The sequence below is a fragment of the Eschrichtius robustus genome, chromosome 3, assembly GCF_028021215.1.
Source record: "Eschrichtius robustus isolate mEscRob2 chromosome 3, mEscRob2.pri, whole genome shotgun sequence".
In the NCBI taxonomy this organism is placed as follows: domain Eukaryota; kingdom Metazoa; phylum Chordata; class Mammalia; order Artiodactyla; family Eschrichtiidae; genus Eschrichtius; species Eschrichtius robustus.
Genome location: NC_090826.1, coordinates 30,163,653 through 30,188,239, shown reverse-complemented (window position 1 = coordinate 30,188,239; position 24,587 = coordinate 30,163,653).

The window sequence follows — 24,587 nt, the reverse complement described above, 5'->3', positions numbered from 1 at the left end:
GGCCGTGAGTGGGCTCGATCGGGGAAGGGTGGGGCTGGAATATGCCCAGAACCACAGTATCCTGAGGCCACTGTAGGTTCAGCACTCTGCTAGAGACTTCACAACTCTCCTTTTGTCCTCATGGCTATCTTTCAAGGTCAGCATGATCATCCCTAATTTACAGGTAAGGTACCTGAGGCCCAAAGAGGACAAGTGATTTGTCCAAGATCAGACAGTAAGTGGCAGAGCTGGGATTCGAACCTGAGTCTATATGACCCCAGAGGTGGTGCAGCCAGAAACGACAGGCTCAGGCATTTGGGGTTTATGATGGAGGCAGTGGGGTGGTGGGGCTTGGGGTCTTGAAGATTTTTGAGGAGAAGAATAGAAGAGCCTCAACTATGGCTTTAAGAAGATCGTCTTAGGTAGAGGAGCTTCAAGATGGCATAAGAGTAAGATGCGGAGATCACCTTCCTCCCCACAAATACATCAGAAATACATCTACATGTGGAACAACTCCTACCGAACACCTACTGAATGCTGGCAGAAGACCTCAGACCTCCCAAAAGGCTCTTGGTGCTCCAGCCAGGTGTCAGGGCTGTGCCACTGAGGTGGGAGAGCCAAGTTCAGGACACTGGTCCACAAGAGACCTCCCAGCTCCACTTAATATCAAATGGCGAAAATCTCCCAGAGATCTCCATCTCAATGCCAAGACTCAGCTCCACTCAACGACCAGCAAGCTACAGTGCTGGACAGCCTATGCCAAAGAACTAGCAAGACAGGAACACAACCCCATCCATTAGCACAGAGGCTGCCTAAAATAATAATAAGGCCACAGACACCCCAAAACACACCACCAGATGTGGACCTGCCCACCAGAAAGACAAGATCCAGCCTCATCCGCCAGAACACAGGCACTAGTCCCCTCCACCAGGAAGCCTACACAACCCACTGAACCAACCTTAGCCACTGGGGACAGACCCCAAAAACAACGGAAACTACGAACCTGCAGCCAGCGGAAAGGAGGCCCCAGACACAGTAAGTTAAGCAAAATGAGAAGACAGAGAAACACACAGCAGATGAAGGAGCAAGGCAAAAACCCACCAGACCTAACAAATGAAGAGGAAATAGGCAGTCAACCTGAAAAAGAATTCACAATAATGATAGTAAAGATGATCCAAAATCTTGGAAATAGAACGGAGAAAATCAAGAAACGTTTAACAAGGACCTAGAAGAACTAAAGAGCAAACAAACAGGGATGAACAACCCAACAAATGAAATTAAAAATTCTCTAGAAGGGATCAAAAGCAGAATAACTGAGGCAGAAGAATGGATAAGTGACCTGGAAGATAAAATAGTGGAAATAACTACTGCAGAGCAGAATAAAGAAAAAAGAATGAAAAGAATTGAGGACAGTCTCAGAGACCTCTGGGACAACATTAAACACACCAACATTCGAATTATAAGGGTCCCAGAAGAAGAAGAGAAAAAGAAAGGGACTGAGAAAATATTTGAAGAGATTATAGTTAAAAACTTCCCTAATATGGGAAAGGAAATAGTTAATCAAGTCCAAGAAGCACAGAGAGTCCCATACAGGATAAATCCAAGGAGAAACACGCCAAGACACATATTAATCAAACTATCAAAAATTAAATACAAAGAACAAATATTAAAAGCAGCAAGGGAAAAACAACAAGTAACACAGAAGGGAATCCCCATAAGGTTAACAGCTGATCTTTCAGCAGAAACTCTGCAAGCCAGAAGGGAGTGGCAGGACATATTTAAAGTGATGAAAGAGAAAAACCTACAACCAAGATTACTCTACCCAGCAAAGATCTCATTCAGATTTGACGGAGAAATTAAAAGCTTTACAGACAAGCAAAAGCTAAGAGAATTCAGCACCACCAAACCAGCTTTACAACAAATGCTAAAGGAACTTCTCTAGGCAGGAAACACAAGAGAAGGAAAAGACCTACAAAAACAAACCCAAAACAATTAAGAAAATGGAAATAGGAACGTACATATCGATAATTACCTTAAATGTAAATGGATTAAATGCTCCAACCAAAAGACATAGACTGGCTGAATGGATACAAAAACAAAACCCATCTATATACTGTCTACAAGAGACCCACTTCAGACCTAGGGACACATACAGACTGAAAGTGAGAGGATGGAAAAAGATATCCCGTGCAAACGGAGATCAACAGAAACCTGGAGTAGCAATTCTCATATAAGACAAAATAGACTTTAAAACAAAGACTATTATAAGAGACAAAGAAGGACGCTACATAATGATCAAGGGATCAAACCAAGAAGAAGATATAACAATTGTAAATATTTATGCACCCAACATAGGAGCACCTCAATACATAAGGCAAATGCTAACAGCCATAAAACGGGAAATTGACAGTACCACAATCATAGTAGGGGACTTTAACACCCCACTTTCACCAATGGACAGATCATCCAAAATGAAAATAAATAAGGAAACACAAGCTTTAAATGATACATTAAACAAGACGGACTTAATTGATATTTATAGGACATTCCATCCAAAAACAACAGAATACACATTCTTCTCAAGTGCTCATGGAACATTCTCCAGAATAGATCATATCTTGGGTCACAAATCAAGCCTTGGTAAATTTAAGAAAATTGAAATCATATCAAGTATCTTTTCCAACCACAACGCTATGAGACTAGATATCAATTACAGGAAAAAATCTGTAAGAAATACAAACACATGGAGGCTAAACAACACACTACTTAATAACTAAGAGATCACTGAAGAAATCAAAGAGGAAATCAAAAAATATCTAGAAACAAATGACAATGAAAACACAACGACCCAAAACCTATGGGATGCAGCAAAAGCAGTTCTAAGAGGGAAATTTATAGCTATACAAGCCTACCTTAAGAAACAAGAAACATCTCAAATAAACAACCTAACCTTACACCTAAAGCAATTAGAGAAAGAAGAACAAAAAAACCCCAAAGTTAGCAGAAGGAAAGAATCATAAAGATCAGATCAGGAATAAATGAAAAAGAAATGAAGGAAACGATAGCAAAGATCAATAAAACTAAAAGTTGGTTCTTTGAGAAGATAAACAAAATTGATAAACCATTAGCCAGACTCATCAAGAAAAAGAGGGAGAAGACTCAAATCAATAGAATTAGAAATGAAAAAGGAGAAGTAACAACTGACACTGCAGAAATACAAAGGATCATGAGAGATTACTATAAGCAACTATATGCCAATAAAATGGACAACCTGGAAGAAATGGACAAATTCTTAGAAATGCACACCCTTCTGAGACTGAATCAGGAAGAAATAGAAAATATGAACAGACCAATCACAAGCACTGAAATTGAAACCGTGATTAAAAATCTTCCAACAAACAAAAGCCCAGGACCAGATGGTTTCACAGGCGAATTCTATCAAACATTTAGAGAAGAGCTAACACCCATCCTTCTCAAACTCTTCCAAAATATAGCAGAGGGAGGAACACTCCCAAACTCATTCTACGAGGCCACCATCACTCTGATACCAAAACCGGACAAAGACGTCACAAAGAAAGACAACTACAGGCCAATATCACTGATGAACATAGATGCAAAAATCCTCAACAAAATACTAGCAAACAGAATCCAACAACACATTAAAATGATCATGCATTATGATCAAGTGGGGTTTATCCCAGGAATGCAAGGATTCTTCAATATACGCAAATCAATCAACGTGATACACCATATTAACCAACTGAAGGAGAAAAACCATATGATCATCTCAATAGATGCAGAGAAAGCTTTTGACAAAATTCAACACCCATTTATGATAAAAACCCTCCAGAAAGTAGGCATAGAGGGAACTTTCCTCAACATAATAAAGGCCATATATGACAAACCCACAGCCAGCTTCGTCCTCAATGGGGAAAAGCTGAAACCATTTCCACTAAGATCAGGAACAAGACAAGGTTGCCCACTCTCACCACTATTATTCAACATAGCTTTGGAAGTTTTAGCCACAGCAATCAGAGAAGAAAAAGAAATAAAAGGAATCCAAATCGGAAAAGAAGAAGTAAAGCTGTCACTGTTTGCAGATGACATGATACTATACATAGAGAATCCTAAAGATGCTACCAGAAAACTCCTAGAGTTAATCAATGAATTTGGTAAAGTAGCAGGATACAAAATTAATGCACAGAAATCTCTTGCATTCCTATACACTAATGATGAAAAATCTGAAAGTGAAATTAAGAAAACACTCCCATTTACCATTGCAACAAAAAGAATAAAATATCTAGGAATAAACCTACCTAAGGAGACAAAAGACCTGTATGCAGAAAATTATAAGACACTGATGAAAGAAATTAAAGATGATACAAATAGATGGAGAGATATACCATGTTCTTGGATTGGAAGAATCAACATTGTGAAAATGACTCTACTACCCAAAGCAATCTACAGATTCAATGCAATCCCTATCAAACTACCACTGGCATTTTTCACAGAACTAGAACAAAATTTCACAATTTGTATGGAAACACAAAAGACCCCGAATAGCCAAAGCAATCTTGAGAAAGAAAAATGGAGCTAGAGGAATCAGGCTCCCTGACTTCAGACTATACTACAAAGCTACAATAGTCAAGACAGTATGGTACTGGCACAAAAACAGAAATATAGATCAATGGAACAGGATAGAAAGGCCAGAGATAAACCCAGGCACATATGGTCACCTTATCATTGATAAAGGAGGCAAGAATATACAGTGGAGAAAAGAGAGCATCTTCAATAAGTGGTGCTGGGAAAACTGGACAGCTTCATGTAAAAGAATGAAATTAGAACACTCCTTAACACCATACACAAAAATAAACTCAAAATGGATTAAAGACCTAAATGTAAGGCCAGACACCATGAAACTCTTAGAGGAAAACATAGGCAGAACACTCTATGACATAAATCACAGCAAGATCCTTTTTGACCCACCTCCTAGGGAAATGGAAATAAGAACAAAAATAAACAAATGGGACCTGATGAAACTTAAAAGCTTTTGCACAGCAAAGGAAACCATAAACAAGACGAAAAGACAACCCTCAGAATGGGAGAAAATATTTGCCAACGAAACAACTGACAAAGGATTAATCTCCAAAACATACAAACAACTCATGCAGCTCAATATCAAAAAAACAAACAACCCAATCCAAAAATGAGCAGAAGACCGAAATAGACATTTCTCCAAAGAAGATATACAGATTGCCAACAAACACATGAAAGAATGCTCAACATCATTAATCGTTGGAGAAATGCAAATCAAAACTACAATGAGATATCATCTCACACCGGTCAGAATGGCCATCATCAAAAAGTCCACAAACAATAAATGCTGGAGAGGGTGTGGAGAAAAGGGAACCCTCTTACGCTGTTGGTGGGAATGTAAATTGATATAGCCACTATGGAGAACAGTATGGAGGTTCCTTAAAAAACTAAAAATAGAACTACCATACGACCCAGCAATCCCACTACTGGGCATACACCCTGAGAAAACCATAATTCAAAAAGAGTCATGTACCAAAATGTTTATTGCAGCTCTATTTACAATAGCCACGACATGGAAGCAACCTAAGTGTCCATCAACAGATGAATGGATAAAGAAGATGTGGCACATATATACAGTGGAATATTATTCAGCCATAAAAAGAAACGAAATTGAGCTATTTGTAGTGAGGTGGATGGACCTAGAGTCTGTCATACACAGTGAAGTAAGTCAGAAAGAGAAAAACAAATACCGTATGCTAACACATATATATGGAATCCAAAAAAAAAGAAAAAAAGAAAATGGTCAGAAGAACCTAGGGGCAAGACGGGAATAAAGATGCAGACCCAGTAGAGAATGGACTTGAGGATACGGGGAGGGGGAAGGGTAAGCTGGCACAAAGTGAGAGAGTGGCATGGACATATATACACTACCAAACGTAAAATAGATAGCTAGTGGAAAGCAACTGCATAGCACAGGGAGATCAGCTCGGTACTTTGTGACCACCTAGAGTGGTGGGATAGGGAGGGTGGGAGGGAGGGAGATGCAAGAGGGAAGAGATATGGGGATATATGTATATGTATAACTGATTCACTTTGTTATAAAGCAGAAACTGACACACCATTGTAAAGCAATTATACTCTAATAACGATGTTAAAAAAAAAAAAAAAAGAAGATCATCTTATAAGGATGGTAGGGGATGGAGGAGATGGGAGAGCTGTCAGTGGACTACAAAATAGCCCAGGCTAGAGAGAAGGAGCAATGGCAATGGAAATGGAGCGTATGGGAAGAATGCAAGAAGCAGAGCTTCATGAAGGCAGGATCGGGGTGAGGGGTGGTGCTTGTGGAACTTTCCCCACCATCTCACAGAACCCATGGGTAGGATAAGGCCATGTGGTCCACACTCCTGTGGACCTTACTTTGAGGCATGAATCCCCTTGTAAACTATCTGGGCTTTGGGAATCCAGTGAATGACTCCACCAGAATTCAAAATCACCTCAGAGTCCAATCACACTCCTCCAGCACAGGGGTGTTCAATTTATTCTGACTCTTGGATGCTTCTGACTGTTAAAAAGGTCTCATTTTAGTTGAAATGAAACTTGCCTCTGCAGACTCCACCCAATCAGTCCAGTTCTGTCTCTTGGGACAAGACAGAAAGGGTCTGATGCATATTTCATATGCCCGATCATCAGATACTCGATGACAATTCTCATGTCCTCCCAAACTCTTTTCATCTCTAGGCTATATAGTAATAATGGTAATAATGTGAATATTTATTGTGCCTTTCCTCTTCCGGGCACTGTGCTGAGAACTTTGCATATCCGGTCTCAGGGGTGGGTCATGAGCAGCTCTGAAATGTCTTCATAAGGAGTTCCACTGTAATCCCAGAGGCATGAGGGCTTATTGCAGAATTTTAAGTAGAAGATGGGATATGTTAGGAAGACCACTCAGGTGACCAGTGTGAAGAGTCCCCTGGTGGGGTAAGAATGAGTCAGGGAGGCTGTTGGAATAATCCAGGTGAGAAATGAATAAGATCTAAACTTCAGTGGTGGTAAAGGATATGGCAGATGGGATAATTTGAGAGACATTCAAGTGTTAAATCAATAGAGCCTGGAAAGTAGTCGGACATGGGAGGTGAAGGAGAAAGAAGCCAGGTTATCTCCAAATTTTTGTCCCAGGTGGATTCTATGAGACAGAAAGTCTAAGAAGAGTATCTGGATCATTTGAGGGTGATGCGAAGGAGAGATTAGAAGGAGAAATTACTTTCAACTTTGAACATATGGAATGTAGATGCCAGTGGGATACTATGCCTTGATTTAGTTTGTTCATTCATTCACTTAACAAGCCTTTATTGAGGATTAATTATGTACCATGCACTCTGCTAGGTGCTAAGGTTGTAAAACCTTGCTCACCTTTGTTCTTGAGGGGCTTTCTATCTAGTAGAGGGAAACACACATGTAAATTGTCAAGTGTAAAAAATTCGTATTGCAAGATTTCCTTCAGGAGATGAATGGATAAACTGTGGTACATCCATACAATGGAGTATTACTCTGTGCTAAAAAGAAGTGAGCTATCGAGCCATGAAAAGACATGGAGGAACCTTAAATGTATACTACAAAGTGAAAGAAGCCAAGCTGAAAAGGCTGCATACTGTATGATCCCAATGATTTGACATTCTGGAGAAGGCAAAACTATGGAGATAATAACAAGATCAGTGGTTGCCAGGAGTTAGGGGGGAGGGAGGAATGAATAGGTGGAGCATAGAGGATTCTTAGGCAGTGAAACTATTCTGTATGATATTATAATGGTGGAAGCAGGTCATTATACATTTGTCAAAACCTTTAGAATGTACAACACCAATAGTGAATCCTAATGTAAACTATGGGCTTTGGGTGATAATGATTTGTCAATGTAGGTTCATCGATTGTAACAAATGCACCATTCTAGTGGGGGAGGTTGATATAGGGGAGGCGTGCATGTGTGGGGACAGTGGGTATATGGAAACTATCAGTACTTTCTACTTAATTTAGCAGTGAACCCAAAAGTGCTCTAAAAATAGAGTCTATTATAAAGATTAGTATTACAAGATGCTGAGATTGAAACCTGCATAGGGAATAGAATTCTAAAGGGGGAGGGGGCAGTCAGAAAGGGCTTCATCATGGAGGTGACCCTTGACTTGTGAAAGGCATTAAATGGAGATAATGGATCTACCAGTCCATTATAGCTCGGGAGAGGGCTGTAGGCAGGAGATAATGATTGGGAATTCATCAGCTCATCAGCAAACACTGTGGAAGCCAAGGGAACCCAGGGATGAGTGTATCAAGTTCAGAGGAAAAAGAGCCGTGAAAGTGAGACCCCCAACTATATCAATGCCTGAGGGGAGGAAAGACCTTGGAGGAGACGAGAAGGCATGTTCTGAAAGGGAGGTGGAGATGAGAAGAGAGGGACACTACGTGAAAGGAGAATGCTACAAAGTGGGGAGAGAGGCTTATTCTGTACAAGAGTGGCACAGGGGAACTCAGAAATGAGGGAAACAGGTAAGCCTCTGAGAGCCAATTTGAATCAATGAACTAGAGCAGAGATGTGCTGGGTCATCTAAAAATGAAAAATAGTTCTGGGACCAGGAGCACTGAACTATAACCTATATTGTATGTCTAGGAAATCTCAAATAATAAGGGAGTTGGTCACAGAGCAGAAGAGTCCCCACAGCCAAGATGAGCCATGCCCACCCCAGGGCTGTCTAGAAGAGAGGAAAGTGGCTTTCAGTCTCAGAAAATTCTGTCCCTAAGGACAGAGACAGAGGGCCGTACAACTTTGTCTTGTGTCTGTGGCAAGACCACCTCAAGGGCAAGATGGATGGATGCAGAAGGCTGAGGTGGCCTCTGGTCCCTTCATTCAACAGCTTCTTTTGTTCCAAGTCTACTCCTCAAGCAGCCTTCCAGAATCCTTGTAGATCTGCTCTTAAGATGCCAGGCCCTGAGCCCAGCCTTTCCCAGTTGGAAATTCGGTATTTATCTCAAGCTGCTCATCAAATCCCCCACATGCCCTTTCTTCTCCTCACCTGGCCTCGCACTTCATTGACAAAATGAAACTCCCTCACCTTCCCCCTACCAAATCTACTGACCTGCCGATATCTGGTATCTAAACCTACACTCAGAGTCTTCCCTTCTGTTACGTGGATGAAGGACTCCTGTGCTTATGTCCAAATCCTCCATTTATTCCCATGACTCCATCCCAGCTAGCCTTCTCAAGGACTTTGCTCCTTCTATTCCCCCCCTTAATCTTCACCTGCATCCTCATGTGCAGATGTGCATGTTCCAGAATGACCGCCATCTTAAAAACCCCACCATTGACCAGACATCTCCCTCCAGGTATTGTCCCATTTCCCTGCTTCTTTGAACAGCAAGACATTGCAAATAAATAATTGTCTACAGTCACTATAATCTCTTCTCCACCTATGATCCTCCCCTTGACGTCTTCTACCTGGGCTTCCTTTCCCACGACTCCACCAAAACTGCTCTTGTCAAGATTACCTGGGATCCACGTCTGACCAAATCCAATGCTTGCTCCTCATTGGCTCTCCACTGTGATGACTCCTCCCTCTTCCTTAAAACAGTTCCTCTCTGAGCTTCCAGGACACCCACTCTCCTTGATACCCTCCCACTTCATGTGCTCTCTTCAGCAACTTTTGCAGGCTCCTCATCCTATATTTGTTGGAGATCTGATAGCTCCCCAAACTGTGTCTTCAGCCTTGACCTCCACTGAGCCCCAGACTCACCTGTCACACTGCATAGTTGACTACGCCCTGTAGATGTCTATCAGGCCTCTCTGATGTCACATGGACAAAACTGAACTCTTCATTTTCTCACAAAAATCTATGCTCTATCTCAGGAAATAGAACCACCATTTACCCCGGTGCTCAAACAAGACACTTGGGAGTCACCTGTGATTCCTCCTGTGTTCTTCTCTCCTACAGTCAGGCCAACTATGAGTTCCACTGGTTCTACTTAGAAATTATATTCTGGCTCTGTCCAATTCTCTACATTTCTATGGCTACCACTTATAGTAGATGCTGTGGTGTGGCCAGGCACACATTCTCCCAGCTGCTGAGTCCTTCTCCAGGGATTCCCCTCAGCTGAAGAGAAAACCCCCTTTCCTGAGGCTATGCCCCCTCCCCTTACCCAGATCCCAGATCTAGTGACTGGTTGATTCTAGGGTGTGAAAGCCTGGCCCTCTTGCCTCAGTTCAGGACAGCTTGAGGGCCTGCCCCAGCTCTGCAGCTTCCCCTGGGGTGGGCAGAGGGCTCTGCTGCAATTTCATCAGTTTGATTTCTCCCTCTGCCCAATCCTGCTTGCCTCACTCCCCCGTAGGTGCTGTTCCTGAGTGCATTCCTCAGTGAATCACCTGCATGCAAATCACAGAATTTCAGAGTCTGTCTCCTGGGAAATCTGATCTATACCACTCTAGTCAAAACCACCATGATTTCTCCCCTTCACCACCACAGTAGCCAGCCAACTAATCTCCCTGCTTTGGCCCTTGCCTCCCTACAATCTATTCTCCATGTAGAAACCAGAGTGATCTTATAAAACAAAAACCACATCATTGACTCCCCTGCTTTAAACCTCTATTCATTCACTGTTGTACTTGGAATTAAATTCAGACTCCCCTCCACAGTCTACAGTGTCCTGTGTGGTCTTGCCCTGCTGGTGTCTCTGGCCTAATCTCTGATTCAGCCACACTGGCCTTCTTTCTGCTCCTTGGACACCCCAAGATTTTTCCCATTTTAGAGCCTTTGCATTAGGTGTTTCTCTGGCCTAGAATTCTCTTCTCCCACGTCTTCCCATGGCTCCTGATTTTCTTTTAGACCTCAGCTCAAATGTCACCTCCCTAGAGAAGCCTTCTCCGACCACCCAGTTGATGTAGCCCCTCAATGTAGCATCCTCTATCACTTCACCCTGTCTTACTGTCTTCATAATTCCTACCACTCTCTGAAATCTTACTGTCTATTTGTTGACTTATTTTAATCGGTGCCCTTATGCGTAGAACATAATCTCCACTGAGAGTAGAGACTGTGCCTGTACTGTTGAATGTTTTAGTGCTGGATCTGTAGGACCCAGAAGTGTGCAAGTGTATGAATGAATGAATGAATACATGAATGAATAATGAAAGTTGCCAGGAGCCAGCCTGTCAGAGTCTCATCCCTCTTGGATCTTCCTGAAAGAGGTTTAGATTCAGTGAGTGTCTCTGGGGGACAAAGCTTTGAGCCACTTCAGTCACCAACATCAAAGACCACAGAGAAGTCAAGTGCAGGAAGGACTCAAAACATTCATCAGATTTAGTAACTAGGAGATGATTGGTGATCTTGAGGAGAACAGCTTCAGTGGAGTAAAGGAAGCAGAGGAATTAAATTGCAGCAAAATGGGAGTGAATAGAAAAGCAAGTAGTGAATACAGAAAACTCTAGGAAGATATCTTTCAGGGGTGGAAAATAAAGAAGGATCACTTGTTTCCATGGATTTTTTGAGATGGGCTTTGCTTTGTTATAATCTAAGGGAAAGTTGTTGATCTGGTATCACCATGAGCAAAAGCTGGTGACACTCACAGGCTGTGCCAGACTCTCTTCTAAGCTCTGTGTGTATTCAGTTTCTATTGCTATGTAACAAACTACCACAGCTTAAAACAACATACATTTGTTATCTCACAGTTTCTTTGGGTCAGGAGTCCTGACATAGCTTAGTTTGGTCCCCTTGCTTAGGGTCTCATAGAGTCAGCTGTAGACTGACACCTACAATCAAAGTGTCAGCTGGGCTGTATTCTCATCTGGAGGCTCAGCTGGGGCAGAATTCACTTCTAAACTCACTCAGATTATTGGCAGAATCCACTTCCTTGTAGTTGCAGAACTGAGGGCCTTGGCTTCTTGTTGGCTGTTGGCTAGAGGCTTCTCTGAGGTCCTGTAGGCCACTTGCAGTGGCTATAGGCCACCTGCAGTCCCTAGAGGATGCCCAGAATTTCCTAATGTGGCTGCTAACTTCATCAAGCCAGCGAGGGAATCTCTGTTTTTGTCTTCTAAGATGAAGTTTTATATAATATTACATAATCATGGGAGTGACATCCTATCATCTTTGCCATGTTCTGTTGGTTAGAAGCACATCACAGGTCCTGTCCACACCATCAGAGAGGATTACACAGAAGGCTGAACAGCAGGAGATGGGGATCATGGGGCCACCCTAGAGTCTGTCCACCTTAATGTGTATGAACCCATTTAATCCTCACAAAAACACTATGAGACAGGTCTTACTACTATCCCCATTTTATGTAGGAGAATGCTGGTGATAAGAGAGAGTAAAGGGATAATTAATGGAGCAAGACCCCCAAGGCAACAGGGAAGGAGACAATGCAGAGTATAGCTGAATAGTTTCTCCTGTAATTGTAAGAGAGACACCCCAGTCGTGGGTGCTGAAGAGGAACAAGGGAAGGATCCGGATTAGCTTGTAAGACTGGGGTAATATCCTAGGTATCTACCCAAGAGAAATGAAAATATATGTCACAGAAATGTGCATACAAATATTCACAGCAGCATTATTTATAACAGCCAAAAAATGGAAACAACTCAAACCTCCGTCAACTGGTGACTAGCTGCACAAAATGTGTTATAGCCATACAATGGAACACTATCTTGCAATAAAAAGAAACCAACTACTGATGCATGCCACAACCTGGACAAACCTCAAAAATATGTTAAGTGAAAGAAGTCAGATACAAAAGATTACATATTGTATGGCTCCATTTATATGACGTGTCCAACAAGACAAAGCCATAGAGAGAGAAAGTAGATTGGTGGTTGCCTAGGGCTGGGGATAGGAATGGAGAGTGGCTGTGAATAGACACAGGATTTCTTTTTGAGGTGATAGAAATGTTCTAGGATTAGAATGTGGTGATAGTTGCACAACTCTGTCAACACACTAAAAATTGTTGAATTGTACACTTCACTGGATGAATTTTCTGGTATGTAAATTACACATCATAAAGTTGTTAAAAAACTGGGACAATAAGTTGACAGAGTGCCTCCCCGCCCCCATTTGGCCTTTTTCTCTCCCATGGAGGTGAAGGTCATACACTGACAGTGAGGAGTGTAGCGCTGGGGTGAGGGGGCTTGTCAAGAAGGGATGAGGGTTAAAACATCAGTAGGGGAGACAGTAGACAAAGCTGATGTGTGGAAGGTCATTGGTGGCGGAGCTGAGGATCCAGGTCAGGATGGAGACTGTGAACTGGTCGTGTCCTAGTCTACAGTATAATTTTTGTCCCATCTTGCTCCTTTCAGAAGCCCAAGTCCCTAAGAAAAAGAAAAGAACAGCTGGGTTAAACCAGACTTGGCGTTTTGCTGGACGGGATGAGAAAAAATGACAAGGAGGTTGAGAGTTTGACAAGAATGGGATCAATGTGATGGCGGTGGCGTCTCTGATGGGCAGGAAAGGAAGCAATGTTGGGGAGGAGCTGATGGGCCAGGACACCGAGGAGGGTTCAGAGAGTAGGGGTCTCAAGAAGTTCAAGACACAGTGGGAGTGAGGGTCTTAGGGACAGTCAGAGGAAGTACTGTATATGCTGGTTCCTTTACCTTCATGTCCTCAACTGTCAGTGTTCTTCTGGAAGCATGGTGCCCAGGCCTGAACATCCATCCCAATGTGTTGTGGCCTGAGCGGGGCAGAGCAGATGCTTCCACTGAAGCAGCCCAAGTTTAAATAGTCTTTTTTTTTTGCAGCTTGCAGCAGCCTGAGCAATGGGCTTTGCAGCCAGCTTGTCTGTATTTCAAATTCTGCTTCCCCCACTCTTTAGGTCTTGGAAAAGTCACTTAACTGCCCTCAACATTAGTTGCCTCATCTGCCAACTAGGAATAATAATACTATGTGTCTCATAGGGCCATCATGAGGATCAAATGGGACATTGCCATAAAACACCAGGTAAGGTACCTGGCCTGAAGAACGGGCTCACACATGTCTGCTGTCATTGGTACCCACAGCAGAGAGTTGACTGATGCTGAGATTACTCTTAGCTCATAGCCCTAGAGTTACATGGTGGGACCGCTATAAGCCAGCAGTTGGGTTCGGGACCCGAGGGCAAAATTGCATGCTTATACTTATGTCCCTTCATCTTGTAAATCTCCGTCTCTTGGTCCAGCCCAAGGACATCTGTTTGATCCCACCTCCCTGGCAGCACCTCCAAAGTCTCCTGCAACTGTGTCGTATGTACCTGTGTCTGCAAGCAAGTGTCTTTTGGTGATCTCTAAGTCACTGATGGAAAGGCAGGCTCTTGGGCACCGGGGCTCCTTTTGCTGCCTGGGTCTGGGACCCTTGGATCATTCATCCAAGGAAGGAAAACACAAAAAAATGCAAGCCCTCGGTCTTCAAAGGCTTGCTTGGGGAGTGGGGCAGTGGGGGGCAGGGGACAAATCTCTTACACCAGGTGCCTCCCTGGGGCTCCTTCCGTTCACGCTCCAAGTCTCCCAGGCAGGAGGATCGATGCTTTCTGTATCTTCTGGAGACAGACCGCGCATTCCTGCAGGACTATTGACAGCCTCGCCTCTCTCTCGTATCTTCCATACTTCATTTGTGAACAGCACTGTAATTACCCTCCGGAGTCATTGAAGAAAAGTGTGCAGATTGAAAAGGACTGGAAATGGGCACCTCTGGCTGCGGAGAAAACACTTTCAACATTGACGTCTTCTCTCCCGGGTCTGTGAGTTCCCATTTACTGGGCCCTTAAAGTTTCTGCCGCAAACTGTGGCCGCCTTTGTGCCCCCCGTGACAATGGGCATTTGACACGGAGGGCAGGGAGATTAATGAAAGACCAGAGTTTTCCATTTCTTCCTTCAACAGCTAACTACTTTCTTTTCAATTCCTACTGCTAAATAGCCCGGACAATTAATAAAGCTTCGGTTGTGCTTGGTTTTTCTCTTTTCTTCTTTTCTTCCCATGCATTTGGTTGTTTACGCTGCCTTAACCTGACCGTCCAGTGGCCTTGTTGACTGCTCTGGAGACTCAGATCTTGCCAAGTGTGGAGAGCTCTGGGATTCGGGGAAGAAAAGGTCCCATTAGGGGACAGTTATCTGAGGACAAGATGCTGAAAGCTTTGTCCCAGGCCCTGAAAAGTGACCCTGGGCCAGGACCAACCTCCAAGCTCCCCGCCCAGCTGCCGCGTCTGATGGTACCTCTTGGCCTTAGGCCTTTCTGTCTGGGGAACTGTAGGGCTGCTGTAGGAAATTACCACAAACCTGGTGACTTACAACAAGAGAAAATCATTCTCCCGCAGTTCTGGGGCCCAGAACTCCAAAATCAAGGTGTCAGCAAGGTCAGTTCCTTCTGGAGGCTCTGAAGGAGAATCTGTTCCAGGCTTTTCTCCCACCCTCTGGGTGCTGCCAGCAATCCTTGGTGTGCCTTGGTTTACAGCTGTATCCCTCCAATCTCTGCCTCTGTCATCACATGACCTTCCCTTCCCTGCATCTCTGTGTCTTCTCCTTTTCCATCTCTTATAAGTTACTGGATTTAGGCTCCACCCTCATCTAGGATGATGATCTCATCTTGAGAGCCTTACCTTAATTACATCTGCAAAGACCCTTATTCTGAATAAGGTCACATTCGGAAGTTCCAGGCAGACTTATCTTTGGGGGGCCACAACCATCCCAGGACCCAATACAACTTTTGTGTCCCCTGGAACTCAGAGCTTGGGCTGCTTCAAACTCCATTTTCTGCCCAGTGCCGGAGGCTGAAGACCTTTCTGTGCCCACGGCAGCTCTCAAGGGGCAGGTGAGGGTGGCCACGGGGCAGGCAGGGCAGGAGGAGAGTGACCACGAGCCACTGCAGCTGTGGACTGTGGTGGGTCCCTCTACTCACCTGCTCTCTGGCTGTCCACCCTGTGTAAAGCAGACCCTCAAATCCCAGCTGGGGCGTGAGGAAGCTGGACCCCTTTCCCTCAACCCACTTCCTCTCCATCTTGCCTCCCCAGCTCTGAACTCTCAACTTTAGGACACCAAATTCAACCTTGCCTTTGACCCCTCCCCTTGTTTCTGTCCTTGGACTTCTTTTCTTGCACAGACTCTGCTGGGTTCCCTCCCTTAGCCCTGGCTCCTTCTACTGTCCCGGGTGGCAATCATTGCATTGACAGCACACATTTGTAGTGCTTATTATGTGCCAGGCACTGTTTAAGCACTTTATATAAACTGGATCATTTAATCCTCACAAGAGCCCTGTTAAGAGGGCTCACATCCGCATTTTAGAGATGAGGAAACTAAGGCACCAGAAACATTCAATAATTTGCCTAAGCCAGGATTTCCTTTTTTTTTTTAAACATCTTTATTGGAGTAAAATTGCTTTACAATGTTGTGTTAGTTTCTGCTGTATAACAAAGTGAATCAGCTCTACGTATACATATATCCCCATATCCCCTCCCTCTTGAGTCTCCCTCCCATCCTCCCTATCCCACCCCTCTAGGTGGTCACAAAGCTCCGAGCTCATCTCCCCGTGCTGTGCGGCTGCTTCCCACCAGCTATCTATTTTACACTTGGTAGTGTATATATATGTCCATGCCACTCTCTCATTTCATCCCAGCTTACCCTTCCCCCTCCCTGTGTCCTCAAGTCCATTCTCTATGTCTGCGTCTTTATTCCTGTCCTGCCCCTAGGTTCTTCAGAAAAATTTTTTTTATTTTTTAGATTCCATGTACATGTGTTAGCATGCGGTATTTGTTTTTCTCTTTCTGACTTACTTCACTCTGTATGACAGACTCTAGGTCCATCCACCTCACTACAAGTAACTCAATTTCGTTTCTTTTTATGGCTGAGTAATATTCCATTGTATATATGTGCCACATCTTCTTTATCCATTCATCTGTCGATGGACACTTAGGTTGCTTCCATGTCCTGGCTATTGTAAATAGTGCTCTAAGGCAGGGTTTCTCAGCCTCATCACTATTGACATTTTGGCCTGATAACTCCTTCTTGTGGGATCTATTCTGTGTATTGCAGCATCCCTGGCCTCTTCTCACTAGATGCCAATAGCCACCCCCCCCCCACTCCCTCAGTGGTGACAACCCAAAACGTCTCCAGTGGATATCGCCAAGGTCTCCTGAGAGGCAAAATCACCCCAGTTGAGAACCACTGGCCTAAGATCATATGGTAGTGAGTGGCAAAGCCAAGATTAGAGCCCAGGAAGTCTCCACCTGGCCTACTTCTTCCTTCTATTCGATGCCTGTTCTGGGCTTGAATCTGTATTGCTCTGCAAGTTCAAAGTTAGGGCTAAAAGTTTAGTCTATACTTTGTGGAATCTAATGTCCATCCTGGCCTTTTACTTACACCAAGCTGTGCTAACTGGGCAGTGGAAGGAGGGGCGCACACTTTCTACAAAAGCACAGAGTCTCTCCAACCCTGCACAGCCCCTGGCTGTGGCCATGCCTCCTAGCTGCCTGGCCAGGCGCAGCGCCTGGATTCACAAGTACACCCCAGGATTCTCCCTAACATCTCATTAGCAGGACAGGAGGTGACGTGACCCACCCCCATAATGGTTTCCTAGAGAAAGGGCAAGGATTCCACCTTTTCTCCTTAAGAACATGAGAGACACCCGCTTGTGCTCATCGGGGGAGGGGATGAGCTTTCAAGGTCTCATCAACTCTGGCTTTTGTTGAGTCTAGAAATGGTGAGGGTTTTGGAGTCTGCAGAGAAGGACTAGTAATTAAAATGTCAAGTTAATCACCCCCAGGGTCATGGCCACTGCCCTTGGCTTCTGTCCATCTCTTCTCCTACAAAGAAGAAAGGAAGGTATCAATATTAAACTAGTAGAGCCAGAGAGGGTTGCTAGTTCTGTGTCCCTGCCCACTGCACCCCCCACACAATAAACACACATATGTGTGTACAGTGTTGTGAAAAGCTCTGCTTTTTTTACCCAAGAGCCCCTCTCTGCCTGATTCTGTAACGAACAGGAAAGGATGCGGTCGTGTCATTCTCGGGGGAAGTGTATCTGTTCTTTCTAAACATACAGTGGCTCCGAGGTGCTCACTGCTTTATGTTGTCTGCTACAATCGTGCATTTTTTATTTGCACATAAAAGGGCTTCCTGTAAAACATATTAAAGCTTCCAATTCTGAATGAAAAACACTTGATGTACAATCTCTCCGTGAACAGGAACCTCAGACAGTGCGGGGCTGATGGCATCCCCCCTGCGTGGAAGGGACAGAGCAGCCTTGAGCATGGTTCCGGCAACAGCCCTCCAAGAAAGTCATCCTGGGGAGAACACTGCCTGGCCAGCTCCTCCAGGAACCTGGGCACTGGTTCCTTCTCCACAGCTGAGTCCGCCACGGATGTGTTCAGACACGCACCAGGGAGGATCCAAAGCCCTGGGCTATCATGATCCATGTCTCCTGGATGCCTGTTTTATTAGAAGATTCAGAAAGAAAATGTTATTATCTTCATGTGCAAACAAACATGGCAATACTATGGAGTAGAATACAAATTACGTGTGCACTTTTAAGATTAAAACATAGGATATCAGAGAAAGTTCCTGGCTCTGAGCAATGCTCCCTTTTAGTAGGTGTCCTTTAGCCCACAAGTTTGAGCAGCATTCATATTAGGATCCAAGCGCTAATTCCCCAGCATTCAGAACCTTTCATGATCAGGTTCACCTCCAGGGTGGCCCTATTTTTCCCAGGTGAGAGAACTCAGGCCCAGAGAGGAAAACTGATCTGCCCAGCATCACACAGCTAACAGCAGCATCAGAACGCAAGCCTGGATTTCCTGACTCACCCCCATGCTGCCTCTGGAGGTTGCAGCACTCACGGAGACTTTCTACCAAAGGCCACCAGCTCCAGCTTCACCAGACAGTGTCACGGTGACATCCCTGAGATGGAGAGAAGAGATGTTGTGGGCCCACCATGAGTTAGTTCATAGTTCAAGGTTAGTGCAACAGGAGGTAGATTTCGCTGCCATTTACATACTACCCATATGAACACAGGCGATTATAGTGTTAGCTCATGTTTATCAAGTGTTTCCCATGTGCCAGGCACACTTCTGAGAGTGTGTTAAATTGATTCGCTTTTCGTAATAGCCTTATGAGGGAGTTACTGTTGTTATACCCATTTTACAGATGGAGAAGCTGAGGCACAGAGCGGTTAAGCAACATGCCCAAAGTCACACAGCCAGGAAGTGGAGGAATTCAGGATCTGAACTCAGGCAATCTGGCTGCAGAACAAGCACACACAAGTGCCTCTTAAGCTTCATCATACCTACCTTTCTTTAGAGCAGTGTCCTTCAGGAGTAGTCCCCCGACCAGCAGCATCAGTATTACCTGGGAACTGGTTAGAAAGGCACATTCTCAGTCTGCTCTCTAACCTCCTGAATCAGAAACTTTGGAGCTGGGGTACAGCAGCCAGCTGCTTTCTCTGACTTAGAAACCTAGAAGTTTCTGTGACTTAGAAAGTCCCTCAGATGATTCTGATTCAGGCTAAAGTTTGAGAAGCAATGCTTTAGAGGGTTAAAATAAAATAATGTTTATAAAATTCTTAGCATAGCACTCAACAAATGTTAGCTATTATCATGACCAGCTTTATTTGGTGAGAATGAAAATACTGTTGTGGGGAATATAAAAAAACACCTGTCTGCTTGGTAAAGTGCCATATAAAGCAACTTAAATTTGCAAGAAAAGAAAAAAAGTTTTCAGGCAAAGACTGGGGGAAAAGATATTGACAAGACCATCATGGTATACCTGACACCTGCACCTGATCCAATCCAAATGGATGAACCCCCCCGCAAAGGGGCAGAGCCCATTTTGTCATTTGAAGGATACTGTTGCCTCCTCCATGGACCAAATACAGTTTTTTTTTTTGTTTTTTTGTTTTTACCAAATATAGCTCGATGAATGTGCTGGCCAGCTGATTCACTGGCTGGCTTTAGAGCTAGACGCAAACCCAGGGCCCTCCTGGGCACCCCAATCACTTCCCATGTGGCCTCCTGAGTTAAGAACAAGGATGCCACAGTCCCGGCTTCCTATGCTTGCCCAGGTACCATGGAGACACTTCATTTCAAGCATGACCTGCCCCTTGTCACTGTGTGTCACCCTCAGTGGTGATGGGCCTTCCCTTCCCCGGGACGGGTGTGTATTTGGCCTGGCATTACCCAGCAGTCTCCAGGGAACTGCTTCTGTCAGGAGCAGAACAAGCTTATCTGTTTAGCCTGAATTATGTGCTCACCATGTGCTCCGTGTAAATCTGACCGCCTTCCCGAAGTGCTGGGTCTGGATGGATCTGTGAATAATTTCACCACCACAATTATTTTACAATTTTGAATCTTCGCTGGCAACATAATGCCATAGTTTGCAGCGAGAAGCTACATAAATCAGGACTTCAAACAAAGGCTCTCCAATCAGGCGAGGGACTCCCAGGCACATCTGAGAGGGGCTGGTGAGCCCCTTACTCAGGGGAGCTGGGCTTCCTGCCCCCCACCCCACTCAGGCCACACCTCAGCTTGGAGCTTCCATCTGCCCTGGGGCCTTTCAGTGCTCTCCAGGCTAGATTTTTCTTGTTATCTTAGTGCTTAAGTTGATTTCCACTTTATAGATGGGCGTGGAGGGTGATGGTGGTTTTACCTCCTCTCTTCCTGCTTCTAGAACCAGCTTCCCTCATCTTCCCACCTTCCAGAGCATCCATCAACTGACACGCGTTAAGTGAATAGAATCCCAGGATGTCTGAGCTAGCAGGGCCCATAGAAATCATCTAGTCTAGGATTTTTCTTTCCTTTTTTTATATTAAGTTATACATGACATACAATATTATGTTAGTTTCAGGTGGGCAGCATAGTGATTCGATATTGTTATATGTTATGAAATAATCACCGCAAAAGCAAAAGTAAAGAAAAAGGACTGTTCCAGCATTTTTCAGTGTCTGTTCCCTGGGGTCCCAGAGGTACCTCAGGGTCTGCTTTAGGGGGCAACAAACAGTTGGGGGCAAGGCTCTGCCATGTGTCTATCAGAGCAGCTCCCTTTTTACTTATTTTACACATTGGGATTCTGTTTGAATAAAAAGGTTCAGGTGCTAAAAAATTCTGAAAACCCGCAGTCTCATCTAACTTAGTTTTACAGGATGGGAATTTGAGGCTCAGAGAAAAGTGACATTGCTAAGTAAATTTATTGTAAAGCACACAGGTTAGAAACTCAGGCTCTGCCACTGATCCCCCAAACTCGCTTCTTTCATTCACTAGCTTGTGTGACCTTGAGCTAAGGCTACTTAACCCCTCCAAGGCATGGTTTCCTCATCTACTAAATGGGAATCATAATGGATTTGTTCTGTAAGTTACACGAGGTCATGTATAAAGTGCCAGCATAGCATCTGGCACATAATGAATCAATAAGTGTTCGCTAATATTATGAACTTGGGTCTGCTAAATCCCAACCCCAAAAACACCCATCAGAAATTCTTTTGCAGTGAGTCTGTCTGTAAGGAAAGAAGAAACTGCGCGGATTGAGCCCCTAATGCCTGCCAGCCTCTTATTATTTCATCTTTATAATCAGCATGTGGATTCTCGTCTGCATTTTGCAGGGGAGGAAATAGCAGCTCCAAGCGGCAGATTGACCTGGGCAGCCTCCCAGTGTGGTTCCACCTTCCTTAGACCAGACCCTGGCTGGGCGGGGGCTTCTATAGCCATTTTAGCTAAAAGGATTCTGCTGGCATTCGGGCTGGGCTATTAGCAGCTTCTTTAAACCATGTTAGCTGTTTTCCCCACATAGGTCTTATCAGCAGCCCTTAGTTCCTATGCTGCCTTCTGACTGTGTTTACTTTGATAGCATTCGATAGCTGCAGTGTGTTGTTCTATTAGCTACATTTCCCCCTAAGTTTTGTTTTGTTTTTATACTCTCCCCACTTTTATAAGTGATGAGAGAGACTCAAAGGGGCCTCTCTTTGGGGAGGGAGCACCCAGGAGACGGATGTTGCAGTTCTTGAGAGCTTTAAGGCTGTAGAAAAACGGAAGTTGTTCTTTCTCTGTACATATCTGGGAGGGACTGGGCATTTCTTTATTCATTCAGTTATTTAACTGATATTCATCAGGCACCCCCAGGCAGTGAGTGTACAGCGGTGGATGAGACAGACCTGTTCTCCACCCTGTGGAACTCAAGAGTCCAGTGTGGGTGGGTAGGGCAGCTAAGCCAGTCCTGGGAAACTGAATATTGCTGCCACGATGGAAAGTTCTTGTTGTGGGTCCTAGCAGCAGCTCACCCAGACTCCACCCCAGCACCCAGCTCAGGGCTCAGCCCAGAGGATGGCTCGGTAATGATGCTGAACAAGCATTTGTGAGGAAATACGAGTGGCATCAGCCCATCACTTCCGTGCCCGGTCCTTTCCCCGGGGTCTGCAGCTGGTTTCTCCCCAGACCTGCAGTCATCCCGAGGAGTGTCTCCATGGCCAGGGCAGTCCTTTGGGGTGTTCCTCTGCTTGCCTTCAGGACAATGTTCCATTCCCAGGCCATTCTGGGTACCCCAACTTTCCTTTCCTGAAGCCTGTGCAGGACCTGAGAGATCCCAGCTGGGGCAGGGATGAGCAGAAGAAACACAATGCCTGCCATTATTAATACACGCTGTCAGACACATACATACGGGTATAGGTACTTAGTATACACACTTGCATGCAGACTCGTGCACACAGATAAGCATGGGCATCCAGAAAGGCATGCTCCCCTACTCAGAGGTACGCGGCAAACACACACACACAGATTCATCCAGTCATTTAATTCTTGTTGAAAACCTACTGTAAACGGAACACTATGCAAGGCACAGAGGATAAGAGGGTTACAAAGAGACATTCCCTACCTTCATGGAGACAAAGAACAGACACCGTTAACACACAAATAAATATACAATTACAAAATGGAAATCAGCTCATGGAAGGAGAATAATTGGACATTGTGAGAAAAAATAGCAGAGAACATGTTCTTTGAGTTGGATGAGGAGACGAATAGCAGGGAAAGCGTTTCAGGCATGGGAGCACACATGCAGAGGCCTTGAGGATGGAAAGAGCTTGGGACATTTAAGAAATCCAAAGATGGCATCAATGTTCATATGAACGTAGACCGCACGTTCTGTATATGCAGAGAAGCCTACACACAGACGAGCATGTGCATCAAACACACGTCGGCAGGGCATGTACCATACTCTGAGGCCCACGTACCTGTGTGGACAAGTACACGCACACACGCACCTGTGTAAACACACAGACGGTATGCAGCGGCACACGGAGCCACGTGCGTCAGGATGGCCTTGGTAAAGACAAGCACAAACGATCAGGGAATGTAGCGAGGGACACCGCACACGGATGGGCGTGCACACACACACACGTTTGCTTGCATGCACACAGAGCCGAGATGCGCACGCCCACCCTCTGCACGTGACATGCGCGCACACGCACACACACAGGATACACGCAAGGAAACAGTATGTGCTCCAGAGCGCCAGAAAGATCAGTGATTCCTGAGCCCGGGATCATTAAAGTCAATTACCGTTAAGTAGTTAATCCCTCATTCAATTCTCTGAACATTTGGGGGCATAATCCGTGGCCTCCTCCGTTTTTGCACAGCTTTGAAAGGATTCTGGAGGGGGAGGACAAGTGAAGGGAGACTGGGGTCTTAGATCCTTGATGTGAAGTCTTTTTGGCAGGGGCGTCTGCTGCCCTGTATGCAGATGATCTCGAGCTCCAGGGGGGTTGGGCTCCATAATCCATTTTCTTCTGCCTTTCTTTGGAGATTCCACCAGTGTCCCGCTGGCCACCGAGGCCCGCCAAAGCTCCCTGGGGCCTGGAGCCTTTCTTTTTCCAGTCGGGGAGGGTCTGGACATCCCTCTCCATTGTAGAGTGAACAAGGGAGGGTCTGGGGGCCCGGTTCTCTGGGGACACGTGGCCCAGCAGACTTCCAATCTGCACCGTGCCAACCAACACATCAGCCTCTCCATGCCCACCTCCCAAACCCCAGGAAAGTCGGATGCGTGTTGGCGATGCTGGCCTGTTGGCGGTGCTCGGAGGAAACCAGTGAAAGGGGCTGTGCTCGATGCCAGGAGGGAGAAGCCTGCGGTTCCCATAGAGGGATGCCTGGCGGAACCAGGGTCCAGGAGGAAGTTGGGGGGAGGTGGTCCTGAGACCCTGTCTCCACGAATTGCCAGGAATCTAGGAGCAGCCCCAACCTCCAGATCCATAGGGCGATAATAGGAATTGCAGTCTGAAGAAGCCCTGTGGCCAGGGGAGATAGGAAGACTTGGATTAATTCTCAGAGCGGAGGAGGACTTGGAGAAGCACTGCGGTGCCCCAAACCCAGAGGGAAGATTGACCAAGCTGAGCCTGCAGCTAATGGGGCCCATCAGGGGACCTGCAGATCCAGGGGAGGGACAGCCCAACAGGGCGGGGTCCATTTCTGTCCCCTGGCCATCGTGAGCTGAGACTCTGTTGAGGCAACTCTAACCCATGCAGGGGCCTCCGTTACAGCCCCTCTCCTGCCGCCTCCTTCCCCTGGGGCCCATACAGTGTGCAGGAGGCTCCAAACGTGCCCATCACCCTGCCCCT